Source organism: Temnothorax curvispinosus, unplaced genomic scaffold (genome assembly GCF_003070985.1).
Source record: "Temnothorax curvispinosus isolate PA1 unplaced genomic scaffold, ASM307098v1 QBEX01015766.1, whole genome shotgun sequence".
Taxonomy (NCBI): Eukaryota; Metazoa; Arthropoda; class Insecta; order Hymenoptera; family Formicidae; genus Temnothorax; species Temnothorax curvispinosus.
The window spans coordinates 223,389-242,158 of NW_020225546.1; the positions used below are offsets into that span (position 1 = coordinate 223,389).

General features: G+C 41.5%; 1 protein-coding gene across 11 annotated transcripts in view; it reads right to left on the reverse strand.

Annotated features, from left to right (window-relative positions):
• LOC112466022 (multidrug resistance protein homolog 49) overlaps positions 1-18,770 on the reverse strand; it is a 52,258-nt gene that overhangs the window by 27,047 nt on the left and 6,441 nt on the right. For 3 of the 11 annotated variants that reach the window (XM_025033875.1, XM_025033868.1, XM_025033869.1), the window contains exons 2-4: positions 17,959-18,064; positions 16,364-16,812; positions 15,156-15,417 (exon numbers count right to left, since the gene is read on the reverse strand). The gene's annotated coding sequence lies outside the window, so the exon portion shown is untranslated. Of the gene's footprint in view, positions 1-546; positions 661-724; positions 1,074-9,919; positions 9,941-15,155; positions 15,418-16,363; positions 16,813-17,958; positions 18,065-18,770 lie in introns of those variants that run through there. The other 8 variants (XM_025033870.1, XM_025033871.1, XM_025033878.1 and 5 more) reach the window with 5 other exon arrangements.

An 18,770-nucleotide genomic window follows, 5' to 3' on the forward strand; every position in this document is an offset into this window, starting at 1 on the left:
AGAGAGAGAGAGAGAGAGAGAGAGAGAGAGAGAGAGAGAGAGAGAGAAAGTCAGATGAAACGTCTCAAATGTATTACGGATATCGGCGGTATTTGAAGTTTAATGTCAGAGAGCAAATATAATTTTTGTTCAACGAATAGGATAATAAAAGAAGAATGAATGTATAAATATATATCCTAAGAATATTAACAGAAATCAAATAATCGAGACAACTGTAATTATTTTGCAAAATTAGTGACGATAATTTAACGAAGTTATAGCGTCTTAAAAATAGAAAGTGGTCAAAATAATTAATTGAAACGAAAACAGATAAGCGTCTCGCTTCATCAGGTATGGAATATTTGTTTCTTTACTTTCAGGCTATGAAGACATTAGTTTTATTCCGGTCGCGCGATATCGAATCAATTTAGTAAAAACACCGCGACCACCTGATACCAGGCGTCAGCGATAATAACGAGACTTAGATTCGATCATACGCCTGGTATAAGCGACCCTTCCAACTATACGTTCAGTCCCTTCGCACGAATGAACGAACGAACCACTCACTTAGAAGACCCCTCGTTCATAACCGTCACGTAAACGAATCCTCCCAGGTGGATCTCGAAAATATTTTGACCGATCGCCCCGTCATCCGGTCCGATCTAATCAACGGGGAATGTCTTCGGCGACGTTTCGCCCTTCGCGAATTCGCCACCCTCGGCGACGAGCGGGCGGAGGGACTAACCTTTTCTTTTCTACTGCTTCCACGTAATATTTTAAATAATATATTTCACGTGCTTGGCAATGGTTTCAACTAGACTCCGTCGTAAGCGTCCCGCGCGATTACCAACACTTTGGTCCCGTGATGACACACACGAATTCTTCCTCCCTTTCGTATGTCCACAAGACACAGTGAATCACACGTGTCTGCACGATTATTCGACTGGGGGAAACACGTGAATCGCTGTGATGAGTGAATCCGATGCACAGTTCTATCCCGTTCTACTATCCTTAGTAGATACAAACATTTTGAGAGAAACGAGAAAGGAAGAGAAGCCGCGGCGCGGTGCGATTGGTATTCACGAATTACTAAAGGTATCGTTCGGAGATACTGTCTTTTATAGTCGCGAGCAGCGTATAGATAAGACGGGACAGAGATTGATACAGAGTACGATTGCTTGCGGGGAACCGGTTTTCCTATCCCATTATAGGCTACATATATGGTTAATTGTATGTACGGAACATAAAAATGCAAGATTCTAATTTGCAATCTAACCGATCAATCGAGGCTGCATGTCTTTCGAAAGACACGAGTATCCTTAATCAGACGCAACGCAGAAATTTTTCCAGCCAGGAAAATATTCTATAAATCTTTTTTCGATGAGATGCAAAGTGTTATTAAATAATCTTTGTAAAATTTATTTAAAGCTCATTACACAATTTCAATGCATTTTCTTTTGGATAATAAAAATTAAAATGTATAGAATATCTTTGGACATTATGTCACGTGAACAATTAAAATCAGATTGTTTTAATTGTTAATTTAAAACCCATTTTTCCTCAACAAATAGTCGAGCAAACTTCTCTATGTTTAAAGTTACATATATTTTTATAATTCCAACCATTTAAACTGAAATTTTTTTGAAGAGCAAGTCTTGTTTGAAAGGTTAAAGCATAAAGTCTATTCTACATTATTTCGCAAATGTGCGCAACGGAACGGAAGGAAGAGTATGGTTTCACATGTGTTAACTATTTATATTACTGAAGCAAATATCTTCTTATTTTCATTTGTTAATTATTCAAGACTTATTAATACTCTCGACATTATCATTCAAGATTTATTAATACACTCGGGCATTATCGTTTAAGAAAAATCGATTTCATATAATCCAAATAATGTCTCAGTAAGCATTGATAATAGCAGGACGATAATAACAGGACTTTGTAATCTACTTGCTTTGTGGCACTATAAATTTCACTTATTAATAGCGCGACCGAAACGGGTTTGCATTCGCTCCGAAAGCGATTAAAGCCAATTTTCATCAACTCAAGTGCGACTAGAAATGTATTTGGACGTGAGCCTAGAATCGGTGGCAGTACTATGATTTTCAGTCATTAATCACTCCCTTTCGCAAATACGCGCAACACGGCGCAACATTATCTGCAATACCACGATATGATTTATTACAACAGTTTAGGCAAGTGTGGAAAATTTATTTCCTCCTTTGGAAACGAGGTATTACATGAACAACAGAATAATTAAATCGACATGTAAATTATGCATAATTACGACGGATGTTAAATCAATATCTTTATAAGAGTGGCTTATGGTAATCTCGCGTCAAATCTAAAGTGGAAAATTTTCCGGAGTTTAGAATTGGTAATTACACATGGGGAAAATTCGTGTCGAAATCGGCGATGATGCGACTTCCATTTAATTCGTTTTTTCCTCGTACGATATATCTTACCGTAGAAAAGTGGATTTCTAGATCCAGCAACGTAAGAATAAATACCACTCGAAAAAGATTATTAAAGTTCCTTATATACATATATATAATAACTCTACAATTAATTAAGACATCAGCGAAAACATTTGAATTTTTATCGAATAATCGACTTACAATGAAATTATGAAATAAATTAACGAATTTTTCGTGTATTTATGAAATTGAAAACTTCTAAAAAGGTCGAATAGTCTCGTAATTAAATAGGTTTCCTTTAGCATTAATTTAATCACGTCCGTTACGAAAGACATGGACTGTTTACGACGTTCTTTCTCTTTGCGTCGTGTAAATTACAAGGAAGTACGAGAATTTCACGAGAAAATGTCGTAAAAGAATTCAAGGAAGAAAAGCAACACGACGTCTTTAAAGGAGAACGCTCATGGAATTCAATACGACGTGACAGTCACAGTTATCACAGTTATCTGACACATGTATTTAGCAATTATATTGTAATTTTATCTAGAATTTTAGGACAATAATTGTTTTCATCACAATGCATATTCCTAATCAAATTTCGAGGATGAACGGTCTAAATAAAAATACATATCAACTGTTATTTTATTTTTCTCAATCAATATCCATGGCAGCAGTAAAAAGTCCAAAATATTTGAAATAACAGAAATATTCCAATTTGGAATGTTGCTTTTATTGATTTATTTCTTTCATTCGTGATTCCCTCAAGAGCACGGATGCTATTTCTTGTTATATAACGTAATCTTCAATATCATATCTTTAATCAGATCTTTAATCTCAAGCTTTTTTTTTACACAAAGGACTCACGCTGCAGGAGATACACACTAAAGATAATACACCATGCCGGTCACTAGCAACAGTAATGACTCATCGATAGTGTTGCGCCGACAAACATTGCGCGCGATGGAAACTTTCTCATTCGGAAATATCGAAAACAATTAAAAACAGATATGCTAGGTATACCATGACAATCGGCGTAGCATCCGCGTTTTTTCGGCCAGACTAACTGTGCTATTGACCTTGAGATCCCGAAATAGAAATCGGTCCAGCTCGATTCGCCAGAAATACGCTCGCACAATCCCCGAAAGCAGACGACGATTCGTGATTCGCAACGATCTTATAAGAAATTGATTTTGAAGCAATACCTGTTGGTATCAATTTTTACAAATGACCATGAAGAAACGTCGAACGTATTATACGATCGCGATCGACGATTTTCTCGCGCGTTGTCACCCCTTTGCAACTCTCGGACGACTGACGTCGCGACGCCTGGACGTCGGGACGCTTACGCAACATCACGTACGACGCCTTGGTTCCTTCTTTTTCATTCGCGAAATTGACGTTTGCCAGCATGGGGCCGTAGTTGACGAGTTAATCGATGAGAGGCGTTAAACTGGTCGCAACCGGTACCGACCAGATGGACGGCGTCGAAAACGTCGCGATGGTATCGCTCCTGGCCGTCGAAACGCCTCCAAAATTCGATCCGTTCGTTCGCGAAATCTGTTCGTTTGTAAAATTTCTCGGTGTCAACGATGACATCGCACTTTAACCGATTACAGCGTTATTAGTGTATCAAGACAAAATAGAAGTCTATATTATTTTGATGGTCCAACAAAATTATTTTCAGATCTGTATCTAGCTAAATTTTTAGATACTTCAGATAGATTATTCTTTATAGTGTATGTCAGCATTTTTAATGTAAATTAGCATGTGAAATAATTATTACCAGATTATCGCTAAATATTACGAAATATTACAAATGTTCAGGCAACTTTTCCTCTCGCAAAATATCGCAATCTCGCGATTTCGGAGGAGAATGAACTCGTTGCGTGTAACGTAATGTTGTGTAACTACATGGAACGGCGGCATAACATGAACAACTTTGAAATAATTAATGGATAGACCGCGGCGCGTTTAATCCACGGATCACGGCGTTAGTCAGAAAAGCATATAGTTTGACCGAGGTAAATATGAATTGCTAGGAGATTCTGTGGGTAGGCTTCATGAATGAATAGAGCCAGAGCACACATATATCTGTCTTCGATTTTCGCTTAGAACGATCCGAGCTGCGAACGACGCCGATAAGATAAACGCTATCGAAATGCGCCTAAGGATTTGAGGAGAGCCGGACAGACGACGACGTCGTGTTCGTCGGACAAAACGGCGGCAAATCGATTATTCCTGCGGTATACTGCACGTGACGTAGACAGAGCGACCGCGCAGCAGCTGCGGCTGCACAAGGTGCACGCGATCGAGGAAGATCCATTCGCCCGAATTGACGGAGAGCGATCCGTTTTCTCCTTCCGTTTCTCCCTCAGCTTTGATCTCTTTTACGAACGATACGGATGTTATTATCTCAGAACCGTCGCGAATGTTCGCCCGTTGCACTCTTCGCGTAATCAGACGAGATTCGCCTCGAAAATACTAGCTCGTTTTCGAAGGCGCGATAACGTCAGGCTGTCAACGCGAGCCTGTTTCATTCTTTCGCGAAATTTTGTATATCACTTGTTGCTTGCGAACGGGGATTGATTCGTCGAGGATATGTATTATACAAGGTAATATCGTATCGATACGCGTTGGCACGCTCTGTTTAGCCTTTTTTGTTTATTTCAAGCAACGAAGGTTAAATTGGAGGGATATCGACGATTCGTCCGTATACAAACGGGTGCATTTAACTCGGCAACATCCCGCGCGTTGTGTTTCACAACGAGCCCGCAGCGGCCTGCCGTGTTGTCGGCCGCCAGAATTATCGTATTATTACGCGTGCAGACGGGGGTTACATTTTCGAAGCTGAGGCGAGTGATTTGTCAGTGACAGACCGCTGCTGCTGTCACATGCAACACGCGACGCGTCACGTCGCCGACGGTGCCAGTCGGGCGTGAAGACGAGCTCTCTCGTCCGAGAGGCCAGTGACGCAAAATTAAAATCCGCTAAGCAATCAGTCAGGTGATCCGCGATAATATGGGCGACAAAATTCTTGCCAAAAATAACGCTGACAAATGACGATAACGACGAGTGTCATTGGGATTTCCTGCGCTTTATTGTTATTCAACGTGAATTCGAGGCGCAGCAATGACTCAGCACAACAATATGTTTGTTTTCGGAAATAGGAGTGAAGTCTCATGCAAGTATAATGTACTGTTTGTCTCGCAATATATACATTATACAATTCAGCGGCCGTGTGTCGCGAAACATGAATGAAAGCTGTGCTAGATAAGGCGAAAATTTAGAAAACTTATCTGATACTGGAAAATAAGTTCCAGTTTATGATCTTTCTTTTTTATCGATTGAATCGGATCGTTGCATCGATCGTTTTATTTTGCGCTGATCGTCTCTATTACCGTCAGTCATCTGACTTTCCAATTGGCGATTATAGACGTCTTAAGCGGATAGGGTAACACGGATATGCACATCGGGTCTTCCGAGCGGTGGCGACGGCGGCGGCAGAGAATTTCGAATGACAAAGGGGATGTTCGCGGACGGAGAACTGGAAACGGAGTCTTCTCGGTTCGCGGTTACCGCAATAGTCGGAATATGATCTGATACCGCAATTGCGTCCTCGCTAATGGTTATGAACGCGGCAAAGAGAGACCCCTGAACCAATCCCATGAATATCGTGGACACCGAGATCGTGCATAGGTGTGTGCTTCAGTCGTGCTTTGGGCGAAATATGCGAGCGACTCCAATGTCGATCTCGAGACACGAAACAGTCGCGTGAGACGCTTTACGAAATTGCATTAAACTCAAAGCGATATGAAGTCAAATTAAATTAATGGAGAGCGTACGAATGTGCCAAATTATTTCGCGCGAGCAGTCGACGGCTGTCAAGAATTAATGTAAACAGTGAACGCACACACGTGCATGCCAAATCGTTCGTATAGATAATCGACCGCTGTCAATATTCTCAGCTTAGTGATTAATTATAGGTAATTACACCTCAATTTTCTCGAATCGTGTCTCAAAGAAGGCGATTTGCGAACCTGATTGCCGTTCTTTCCGCTGACATAACTCCGATCATATCGATTCTTCAATTACCTCCAATTTGATAGAAAAGCAAGTATTAAGATTTTAAAGAATTATTTGGCTCCTCTTTAGACTTGATTCTAATAACACCGCTGGGTTTATCGGACTAATGAAACGCTTATCAGAACCTATTACGTTTTAAGTACGCTGATACTTGTGAAAATGATGAAATAGATAATATTAATCTGATTAAATAAATCCACTAAGAGCGAGAAAAACAGGTATTACGGTTTCTTTACACTTCTGTGCTTTTTCTATATTTTGTATATATGTTCCTACCTATCGCACACGGTTTTATTTATAATATTCAAATGCACTTTTTAATGCAAATACTTTCTGAATTAGAAATGTATATATATAAAAAAATGAAGCATTACAGTATTTTTTATCGTAGAAACGATTGGTTGTTACAATCTGTTTAAATTAATGGTCGGTATCATACAACTTTCCATTTGTTTTAATTATTTTGAGTGCTATATCTGTTGACAAATATTTTGTACTAATGCGCAATCTATGCAAAATGCAATTGTTTTTCTATTGCATTAAAGAAATATTAGACATAGCGTACATAACATTTTTTTTTGCGATTTAACAAATTGCATGAAAATTTATCAGAGAATCCAATTAAAAACGCACAGTGTATTGATTAATTCTCACTTCCTGCTAAAAAAAACCGAGCTCGAATCAATTTGAAAAACTTGATGCATGGAAACGGAAGCATCGAGAGCACGAGGAGTCTATCGTTAATAATTTTTAACAGCACGGTCGTCTCGATATAATCGCGATGCAGTTCAAGCATGCATCTCATCCTGGCACAGGATTTGCTCGTAGGGCGAGAGTGTCGCCTGAAGTTTATCTAACAATAAGTACGCGAAATTCTGTTTGTATCTCTTCATTGACGTAAGAAATCGAATCGTACTGAAAATTAGTACACGTTGTATTTCCACATTCATGTATGCTAATATGCTTAGGCTACAAAATATCGCTAATAGTCTCGAATTTGTCTCACTCTCTATTAATTTTACAATTTAGGCCGTAATCGGACCTAATTACATTCATGCTTGCCTATAAATATATATATATATATATATATCTCACCATCCTTTCAATCTAATTATTTTCTCATCCCTGCGTCGATCCTTGCTTGTTCATTCGCACGAGAAAAGAGACGGGTCTGCCGAGGGCAGACTATTCTACACGAATCGGGCCGCTGCTCGGGAAGAAAGCGAATGTTGAAATGGAAGGTGCATTGGAACGCGGGAATTTACGGTTTTAATATCTTCTCTCCACATCTCTCTCTCTCTCTCTCTCTCTCTCTTTCTCTCTCTCTTGTGAGAAGAAAAGCGGATAACGCGACGACGACGCTGGATGATTTTTATCTCGTTAAACTCGTTTCACGATCGACTCGCATCTAATACGAGAATAAGAAAAAAAAGAAGAGGAGGAATTCCTTCAGCTTTGGGAATTACGATTGTACGCCGCGCGTCTGCGTGTACGCACTGTCGACGCATTTCGTCCGGGAATATTCCGCCCGCGCTTGATTTGCTATTGTATACGGACGGCCGAACGTTGTCGCGCTCCGAACGAGCTCACTTTAACATTCCACACAACTATTACTCGAGATTGTACCTAGTACTGTACATTTTAGGGCATGTTTCGACGCACAATCGCGTGTGTTGACAATGTGCCGTTGAATCGATCCTTGGAGCTTATGTAATTTTCGTACACGTAATAACAATTGTAATACAATCACAACATTTTGATTGTGATATAATAAATCTTATTTGAAACTCATTTATCATGATATATAATTATAATGATATAACATTAATAAATATTACACACTACACATATACATGAAGATCTTGACGATTAAAAGAACATTGAAGCATGATAAAATAAAATTAATTTATTTTGCGAACTGACACTTTACTATGTGCTTGTTTCTCGATCTTCGATAATGTGTCCTTAATGTAAGTCGCGTAAGAAATTTCCACATATTGCATCTGTTTTACTGCCGCTTAAGGATTAAACCAACCACCTTTCCGTGATTTATCGCAAATATACACATACGGCGTGATATTTTTGGCAAAGCCGATGGGTAAACACACCGCGACTGCCGGAGCCAAGTAGCCGGAGCCGAAATCAAACACGGAACGATAATGAAGGATACGCTGACGATACACGCCGCGTTTCGCAATCAGCCGGGGTTTAGAGTGTCGCCGATCATATGCGGGAATACTCCCGAGCCTTTTCGCACTTAAACACGACTAGCTAATGCTAAATGACGATATCCCGTCGGTGCAGATCAATGTCGTTGATACGCGAGCAAGCCACCGTCCACGATAAAACGGAATGCCAGCGAGAGACGACGCTTTTTGCGCACCGACATGGAACGCACGATTCCAGAGAAGTCCAAGGTACTTTAACGTGCATAAAAACCTCACGGTATCTTGTTACCGTGAAAAACCGCGGTGGGAAAGCCCCGTTAAACTTGAAAATTTCAATTTGGCTGCTATCAAATGAATGTTTATCCCCTTCTTTATGCGCACGAATATGAATAAAACTCATTACGGCTTAATCTCTTCGAAATACGATATGATTGCGGAGATGGAAAGAGAGAGAGAGAGGGGGGAGAGAGAGAGAGGGAGAGAGAGAGAGAGAGAGAGAGAGAGGGAGAGGGAGAGAAGAGGAAGGAGGGAAATATCTCCCTGAATCACAAGAGGAAATCCATTGCAACCAACGTATCCATTGCAACGTGCGGGCGACCGTTATTTATAGCCGCGCGTCCGACGCGAGCGTTTCTTTCGGGAGGCTGTATTTTTCCCAGGGCCTTATAAGCGCGCAGATATTTATACCGTAAATACATATCCGAGCGCGATCATAAATTTTTCGCAATACAATTACAACGCGACTACCTACACCCTACCAACGTACACGTACGCGTCGTAGAAACGGAAGTCCGCGCTATTTTTGAGTCGTAGTAAGGGTGCGATAATAATCGTAATATAGCGCGGTAACAATAGTCCTTAATTAAAAATATCGCACGAAATATCGCAGATCAAATTTTATTCGAATTACGAGGCGGGCTCTTCATTATTACCGCGTCCGAATTTTTACGAAGAGAGAGATTTTTTTACTTTAATTAACTTGAACATCTAGTACGCGATAGTAGTTCATCTTACACTTATACTCACACTTATACTCACACTTGTTAAACATTCTCATATCTAAATATATATGATATATATATAATATAGAGAAAGTGCGGGTATATTGTGGAATACCCTAAACCCTTTTTAAGATAACTTAAAAACTGTTAAAGATAACTCAACTCAGTTTTCACTCGTTATAATGCCAAGTATTTGTTATACATGTTTCTAACAAATTTCGTTTATCTACAGTACGTTCAATGTTATATTTAAAATTAATAAACTAACCTTACGCAAGTAGCGATACACGAAATCTTAAATTACACGTACTAACTACGTAACACCTCATACTACACTGCCGCTTTGTACGTTAAGTTAGGGGTCCAGCAGGTACTAATTCCACTACTGTCAGCGAGCCTAGGTTGTAACATTTAATAGACTAGATAATATATCGTAGTATTTTATATTATATTCCACTATTCCCCGAACTTCCTCTTATATTATGATAAAAGAACCTTGGAATGTCTTGGAACATTGATAACTTATTATTGCGCAATATCGTTTTTATGATATGACGTTATGTTGTTCTACACTGATATAGAGCAATAGTATTTTTCCATGGCTTTCCTTTAACAACTCAATGCTGTATTCAGGAAGTTTTAATCTATTTTAATACATATTTTAATACATATTTCTAATAATGTCGTACATGTAACTTAAAAAAATTTTTTTAAAAGATTTTTAGTCGTATCGTCCTTATTTTTTTTTTAATTTTAAAATAATGTTAAATGTTATTGCAATTAAAATCGCACCGTTAGTTGCAGCGTAATTAATCGCAATTAAAAAACCAATTATATATATCGCGCAATTATCAGAAAATCGATTTTTCGATCTTTTCCTCTGCCGCGCGAATCCTTCCACAGATGCTTGCAATCTGCTTCGCGATGCAGGCGTCATAAAGGAAGCATCTACACAGACACGCAGGCTTGCGCACACACATCTCAATAAAGTGAGACGTCAGGATATAAGCGGTAATAAAATGGCTGCCGACTCGGTGGAAATAATCCCGGGAACAATTCTGAAATGCACCGATGAAAGAACGAAAGAAAATTTCGCGCCTTCCTTCGAACGCGAGTGCCACCATACTAAACTCGTTTAAATTCTCGCCACCCGAGTAATGCAGAAGAAAATTAAGGAAATGAAAACGGATGATGCGAAAACACACCGAAGAGGAAAAATTTTACACGGCGAAATATATATATATATATATTTTTACGTCTTTTTTCTCTTTCGGAGTTTCTGAAACCCGCTCGAGAAGATCCTCCGCTTTTTCTCGTCACGGCGATGAAACGCTGAAAGGATGGCGTGGTAAAACGTACGGGATTGCTACTTTACGAGAGGGTCATATGTAATACGCTCGCGTTATCTTATTAAAACATATACGTGCCGGTTAGAAAACTGCGGGGCAACGGCGCCCTGGCGTTGTGAGAGACGTGGTCTATTTGAATAATTAACTCGGTGAGTACACGTAACGCAAAATATTGCGGCGTTGCATTTACCCCGTTCGCCGCAATTACCCCGATTAATCATACGTGTATGGTATAACGAACTCTCCCGAGTTCATTATGTACGGCCTATCGGTGAATCTCCCGATTCACGATTAACAATGCAAATTGCTACCTCGACTCGCCCGGCGTCGATACGATCGAACGATTGGCTGGAGCATACAGATCGCCGCGCAAACATCTCGCGTCGAGACAATCGCGGAATCTCCTCGATTCGTGATTTGCGCCGACGATTTCGACCGTGCCATCACTGACGAAAATAGCGAGCTGCAAAGTAGCAGAACTATCCGCCTCAACGAGAAGTTATGTATCTACGAGGGTCAATAGCTCGACCTCTCGTAACGAACGCGAGATCGACAACGAGCCGTTTAGACGTCTCACTTCGGTTTCGACACGCGATGCGATTACATATGGCACTCAGTTAAACGGGAGCGCACTTTGACTTGGTCAGTCTCGATTCACAATTGAAATCATGACGCCTCGATGTTCCGCAGTTCTCTTTGATTAGATCAGCAAAAATAAAGCGCTTCCTAACACCGTTGCGTCATCCTCCGAGAATAGACTTGAAACAAAATTGGAGCTCGAAGCCGTGCTTATGACTTTTCTCCGTCCGTTTCATTCATCGCATTGCGCGTCGCGAATAAAGCGAAAAATTATACGGTTTATTTTTTTATGATATATATATCGAAGGCACTCTAGTTTTTCATGTGTCATCACTCGCTGATAAAATCTACGGAAGAGTTTCTTGATAAATTGCGATGCAATTTAATTTACACGTGTACTTTGTTTCCAGCGAAATTGGGTAACAGTTGTGATTCAGACAGTTGATTCAATTCGGCAATTTATTAATTTATGAACGGAGGACGGAGTTTTTACGATCCTGTACTATCGAGTACGAATGTCGGCACGTGAAAATGAAAAGGACGCGATTTCATCTCTCTCACGTGAATAAATCACGTGTGATTTTTCTTGTCCAATAATCATGCAGTCATAATCCATCACTCATCTCCTCATCAATGCGACGTCCAACATATTCTTCTCGCGTATCGCTAACGATAAAGAATGCCGCCGCTTTATCAATGCCAGTTTATCGCACTTACGAGACTGCCTGTATCAGGGACATTCGATACCGGGTACACTACGTTGCAATCTCATTCAGAGAGCCGCAGAGCTAAATATACAATCGAATGAAACCCAAAATATTCTCTTTGCCGAATCGTCGATAAAGCTCGCTTTATCGCCCCTATATGAAACGCCCCAATAACTAGACAGACCGATGCCCGCGATCCTTCCGCCCCCCCTCTTCTCCCCCTCCCCCGGTAGTCTCTACCCGTTTTACCGCTAATTATTCTGCCGCGGTTGCTCTGAACGGGAACGCGCGGGCGCTTAATCGAGCGCGGCGGAAAACACAGAATCAGGGCCAGAGATACGGAAAACCGCTGACGCACGTGAGCTTTCCACGTGGTCGCGTTTAAACCCCCGGCCTCGGTCCGGAGAGAGAAAGAGAGGCGAGCTCATTATTTGCGCTCGCCCACGACTCGGGAGATAGAGAAAGAGCGTCGCGTCCCGCTGCCCTCCTCTCGTCGTAACTGCTTTTCCCGTTTGCCGTCGCTGAAAAACGCCGCCGCGAGAAAAAGGAAAAAGCAGAAGGGGTCACGCTACTGACCACCAGGAGTGCGTTCGTACGTTCGTTATTACTAACGCCGTCGTTACGGTGGCAAGGTCGGCTTCGCGCTCGACCGCTTAGTCACGGTCAGTATACCTCGGCCAAGTATAGCTTCTTTTCTTCTTTCCTACGCGTTTCACCTGCACGCGTATCGCTCGTCTCCCTTATCTTCCCGGCGCGTTGCGCGCGATAATTTTTAATCAAGCGTCTTTCACACATCGCGTAATCTCAAGAATAATAACAAAGGATGAGTTTTTTGCACGAGTGTTTTTTGCAGTTTTATCAGCTGAGCGATAAGTGGCGCCAATTACGGTATTCCATCGCGGCAGAAACGACCGTTTTTCTTCGTAACCCACTGCTTGTTTTTCGAAGCGTGTTAATTATTATTTCTCGTTTAATAATTCCGATTAATAATTCTGCATAATTAAACAGCGAGAGGTTCAAATCTGGGTCGTTTGCGATTTTGCAAAGTTTGCGACGGCGACAAGCTGCGCGTGGAATAAACTTTTCTTCTACCTGCATTATCGAACGCATCGAACGCTCACCTTCGCGAAGTAAGGAAGTTTTCGCGGTCCAGAATATTGGCACCGCTGTTTCCATTCGTGACGAGAAGAGCGCGAGATGAAATTTCTCGTGATTAATTTGAGTTGCAGTTGGTGAAAATAAAATGAAAGTCGATTAATTGTTAGAGCCGGGGCATTAACGGCGAACGCGCAACCATCGTTTCCGGCGGGGAAGATAAGATGCCCCGGGCAGGAGCCACCAAGTCGTGGAATTCACAACGGAATATCCCGCTCTGATTACCCAGTGAATCAACCGAAAGGAAGTTCAGAAGACGCGAATCTTTACGTTACGCCCCAACGGCCGCGGAAGAGAGGTTCGCTCGGAAATCGAGAGTGCATTATTCGCCCTTTGTTTCCCGTCGCGTTAATCCCGAATCAGATTTACGCGCGAACGTCCTCCGCGCTTTTTCGCGCGCCGACATCGAAACGCAATCGCGATCGATCGAACCGATAATTACATGAAACGGACAATTGAGATTGATTCGTTCTAAAGAGAAAGAGAATGGCATTCTAAGAAAGGAACGGAACCGGTTTTATAAAGATGGTACGTCGCTATCTGCAGAACTATTCAATATTCTCCGCCGCGGTGATGGAACGGCCGCTAAAAGCACGCTTAAATGCCCGGCGCTCTCTCGCACGCATTAATTTTCGTTAGAGGGAACGTTCATTCACTCGATCCGCCGTTTTTCATAACCATTACCGCCAACGCCGCGCCACTTATCACTCTGCACTCGGAAACAAAACGCGACACCGTTTTAATTTCGCTACGTGCGATACCGCGGTATTTAACCCGAGACGGTATTTGCGAAGCGCGCAATTACGGAACATTATCTCTCCAAGCTGATACGTAACACAATCCGAAATCTGTCGGACAAGGAGAGTTTCCGTTACCCCTCTCGGATACCGCGCCTCGTGTTTGATTGTTATTACGAGAGCCGATGAACCCGCGGGATATTTCGATATACCTTCGATCTATACGATACGAACCGGAACGGTACGCTTTCTCGCATTCGCGATACGTACGAACGTGCCTGTTGCATCACGCTCGTACGCCGATCTGCATAACAGGGCCGATCTTACATGCTAATTTTCAATGTCAGTCGCGCGAGGTTATCCTACGATATACATATGCAAACGATAGTGTCATGCATCAAATCTCCAGATTACAATATCGACATTGCCGCCCAACGGAACGGAAAGAAAAAAACGCGGCGCATCCTTCGATTTCTCGTCGGAAAGTCGCGGATATGTTTTCACGTGTCCGAAACGCGAGAAATAAATTGGATTGCGGAGTTGAGGTGGCGCGAGCCACGCGAGCTGATCTCCTAAAGTGCAACAGGAAACGTTGATTAATGGGAGGAACTCCGCGAGCGTAATCCTCCGCTCGCTCCCCAAAATTTGCATGGATGACAATACAATTCCGCGCGCGACAATACGTGGTCGGAAATTTCCGTTCGTTCGACAATTCGGGCTGGAGTGGCCTGGAGTAGTGGCCAGGCAGATTCGCAAGTCGGTCGACCGTGACCAAGGTTATCGACTTGGCGAGTCACTCGCCGAGCTTACGTAATATACTATTTGGGTTACGTGCGCCAATAAGCGCAGCATTCGTTATGTATATTGAGTTACATAAAGCGAACGATGATTTAGTGGCGAATGTAACAAATGAGATTTTATATTTTTGCGTGTAGAAAAGCACAAATTAATGTATAATGTGCACAGATATTACTCACCATTATGACGAAACTCCGCTTCGCGGCGTGGCGCACGAGGGTCGAAAATTCAGTTTTGGGCTTTGCAAATTAAAACATCGTCCGTTTTTCCCCCACGGAGTTCGACCACGTGTTTTCTCAATTGCGATATGCAAATTTTAATTTCCTTTATATTGATACCGCGAGAGTTATGAGCAAACGTAATGAATACTGCGGATAATACTCTCGATTATACTTTGGCTTACGCCTCCTTCTCCGTAAAATGAACGATAGTATCTAAAATCTGAAAGAATAAGGGCGATTAAATTAGGCCATTTGTTTCCCCACGGCATTCGCGAGCGACGAAAGACCGCTCTGAATAAATAATCGATTAGTCTCAATGATTGTTCGACAGCAACCTGCTTGAGAAACGCGCGCGATACGCAGACAAATTATTGTTATATTGGCTACACGTTAAACTCGATCAAGCTGTTTTTAAACGATCAAGTGGTTTGCCGTTCGATTGTCGAGGCGGATCGCTGTAAATGTCTTACTACTTCGTGACAATACCACCGTAAACTTTGATGAATTGCCTCACAATTCTTTGTTTCTTGTAACATGGACTGACCCGGCCCGCCGATAACATCATTTTAAAACCGTTTCTAATATTGGATATCCGTTAAAATTGCCGTGCATTACGTCAGAACTTTCGTCTCTAATCATTTCTTGTAAGTGCAAATAAGCGAGCGTATATTTAACGTATTCTTTTATGAACATAAAATACAGAAACTTATTTTTATATTTTTAGATTCTTATATTTCATATTTTTATATGTAACCATTTTTATACATTCTATTTTTTCCGTTAGAATTTTCAAACTATTACATTTTGAATATTAAATCTATTATTTTCTCGTTCATATAAAGTTTTTAGAATACCGAATATACGCGACCGTATTTATTGTATATCATGACTGCTAACTGCTCCGAAAAGGCTCTCGCTACGAATTCGCAATTACGTTCCACGCAGCATGGTAATTTGGTACACGCGGACCGTACGCAATCGAAAAATGTTCTCTCTGTTTTACACACATATCCGGAAACTTTCTATACGATCGCTCTGGTGTGGAGCTCGTAACTCTCGCGATTGCGTACGCTCCGTTGGAGGTACGGGTTTCGTTTGATTTTATTACACTAAATTTTTCAATAAGAGAGAAATGAACAAAAACAATAGTATCGTGTTTCACTCACCGTAATAAGAAAGTAAAAAAATCTCTTTAAAAAGTCTCTCTAAAAAGTCTCGCTGGACAAAATACAACAAAGGAAATAGAATCACAAGTGCGATCACATCTAGATCTGTGTGACGGATCTAGCACTCGTCTTCCGGCTCGCGGAAACCTGCCAATATGTTTCGCGACCCGATCGACGAATCTATATAACTCTTCTTACAACGTGCAACAACACATCTTCAGCTCCGCAATGTGAACAGTTGTCTCCGTGATATTCCTGATAAGCTTCAAAACCTGCAAGACCTGCTTTCGTGTTTAACTCATGAGGAACAACGTTTCTCACATTCGGACCGTGCGAATTAAATTATCCCTCTAAGACGTCTACGAACGTTTCCGTATATTGATCATTTTGTTGTTGGTATTCCCAATAAATCTTCTCTGCTTCACCATATGTCCGCACGTCCATCGAATCTGAAACGTATAGAAAAAACGACAATTATCAGATGCCGTAATACGCTATATTGAGCTGAAATTCTTATCGTCGCCAATCAAGTTCTATTTATTTCAATTTACGTGCTAATTTATTGCTTCATTTCTGATCTTATCATTCACACTGTTTAATGGGAAAACGCGTTCAAGATGGGTGGATGTTATAGCTTTCATCTAGCTGCTTTTGCAGCTAAAAAAAATGAGACAACATATAAATAGCAGTATCGTTTATTTCTTAACATTTATTTCTTAATATTGGTCTCCGAATTTACCAGCTGCTCTCTTTTCTCGTTCGCGTTAATTCACTTATATATTTATTACGTGTAATCTACCTCCCCTCCCGAAATCATTTAGGGAAGACGCTCGTCCCGCTAAATAGAAAAATAAATAAGTCTTTCAGAAAAAGGAAACGAAAGAGCCGACGAATCGCGTGCGCGCCAACATTCTATCTTGATTCTCCTAATTATCCTTAATTTCTAATACCGCCAGGAGTGACGTGATCCGTTTAAGAGCCCACGGCAAGTCTCTCTCGTCTCGTGATTAATTTATGTAGTTTCTTACGGCGCTTAGGAGCCCTGGCGCGAGCGATCAATAAGGAACGAGCGGACGTAGCAGGTACGTGCAACACCGCACCTTACATATATAGTCGGTCGGTCTATCTATATACCGCTAATGGTAGCGACATTCTCGCGTTGCTCTCACCCTTTTGTTGCATTTTATTCGTTCTGCGGAATCGCGACGACACAATCGCGATAATGAGACCAGAAAGGTGCACGTGCATGCCAAGTCCCCTTTTACGTACTCTTTCATGAGTCACCCGCAATCGATTTCCACAAAACCCGCGCGCGTAATCGTCGGATAAAGAGTTGCGAATCACCATTCCGTTCGTTAGGTGGCAATCGCGATACGTAAGGGTGGTAAAACCATTGTCACGCGCTTGATCCGCTTTGCGGAAACAAAGCTGCGCGATTCCGCGGACCGGAATCCGCCATTCAGGCGAATCACTTTTGGAAATCGCGACGTGCCAGGGCGGTCGGAACAATGGCGATCTCGTGGAAAATGATCGCGTGTAATTGGATAATGAACGGTTAACGGAATTACGAATGTTCTGAGTGAAACGATACTCACACTCATCAGGTACGGGCTATGTTTCCACGCTAGCGGATCGAATAATACCTTTAATGGCCCTTCGAGCCGCGAGATGATAGCGATACTCGTCCGCCGTTAAATTTAACTGAAAGAAGAAAAGGTCGTACTACGATTAATGAAAGAAGATGACGCCATATAAATACATTATATGACGATGGATACATATATTATACGTAAAATTAAAGTTACTACAGTATACTATAGCCTGGAACAATTTTATTTTCGTGGAAATTCTAGTTTTGAAAAAATTTCTTACAACGATTAACGAACGTGCTTCATTAACTGTGCGTTAATTGTAAGCTCGCCGCCGTGATTATTCCGTAAAATTGTTTTATTAAATTAGAGCAAGGAATAATTATTAAAATGACAAAAATCGCACGTTTTGGTTGAATTGGAATAAGAAAGGAACGAAGGAAACTGTCGCATGTCGGCTAAGGGTTAAAATAGTTTCATCGTTATTGATTCTCTGCGCATCTAGCCTACTTTCCTAAAATATTCTTTACGCCGCTTTCAAATAAACAGTTGATTCGCGATACGAATGGAGATACTTGTCGGGCGTCCGACCCATCCGCGAAAAAATTTCCAAAGTCGCCGAAAAACTTCGGGCGCGGATAGCAACTTCCCCCGAGCTCATAAAAAATTCTCTTCTGTCGTCGGTACGAAGGAGTTACGGAGATGCCACGAAGTCGTCGCCGTCGTCGCCGCTACCGGGTGTCTCGCTCTTATTTGCATCTCAATCGCGGCCTAACGTTTCCCCTGGCAACGGCTATGAATTTTATTCCGATCTCATA